Raw genomic sequence first — 918 nt, 5'->3', positions numbered from 1 at the left:
AGACCCCCCATGGGGGTGTCAGGGGGTGGGGGAGACCCCCCATGGGGGTGTCAGGGGTGGGGGAGACCCCCACGGGGGTGTCAGGGGGTGGGGGAGACCCCCACGGGGATGGCACGAGGGGGTGGTCCAGCCCCTCTTGTCGTCTGCTCAGAACTGCCTGGTCCCCGCTCGCTACCCACTGGAAAGGGTCAGACTATGGGGTCGAGTGTCACTGGTCTCAGGCCCGGGTAGCCCCCACCCTGGGGTGAAGGTCGAGCCGGTTGTCCCCACTCCGTACCCCTGGCCTCTCTCCCCACCGATTCAGGGCCTCTCACTTTCCCAAAGGAAGACCCAGAGGCAGAGCTCCCTGCTCAGGCTGGCCAGCACGGCCTGGTGGGAGCAGGGGGCGGACAGGGTGCCCTCTCGGGGTTCCCCTGGGTGGCTCTCAAGGACGGCCTGACTGGCAACTGTGGGGTTTGTTTTTTATGAGCTGAGATGAGGGAGCAGGTCCTCCCACCAGCCCACCTCCACCCCCATCCCAGGACTGGCTGGGCCCTCTGAACCCATCAAATGAGAACCAGGGACAAATTAAGTGATTGAGGCACAAGGGCATCATGATAGATTTTCCTTCAAGAGCACAGAGGGACGGTCGCTGGGAATAACTAACAGGTGGGCCAGGAAAGCAGGAGGTGGAGCTCTCTGGGAACCTGGCACAGAGAGGGGGCAGACGGAGACTCAGAGGCTGCAGGGGAAAGGGCAGCACGAACTCAGAAGGGCAGGGGAGAAGAGACGTTCACGCGTCACACATCTCACAGGCCCGGAAAGCGAATGGCAAGGGATGCCCTGGACTCTGAGAGAGTGGGCAGTCTGCGGGGTGAACAGGGATTTCTGAGCCTCTGGCTGCCTGAACCCCTCCCTGCCCCAGGGGGTGGCACAGGA

The sequence above is a fragment of the Oryx dammah genome, unplaced genomic scaffold (assembly GCF_014754425.2).
Source record: "Oryx dammah isolate SB20612 unplaced genomic scaffold, SCBI_Odam_1.1 HiC_scaffold_11, whole genome shotgun sequence".
Classification (NCBI taxonomy): Eukaryota; Metazoa; Chordata; class Mammalia; order Artiodactyla; family Bovidae; genus Oryx; species Oryx dammah.
This window is presented reverse-complemented; position numbering follows the sequence as displayed.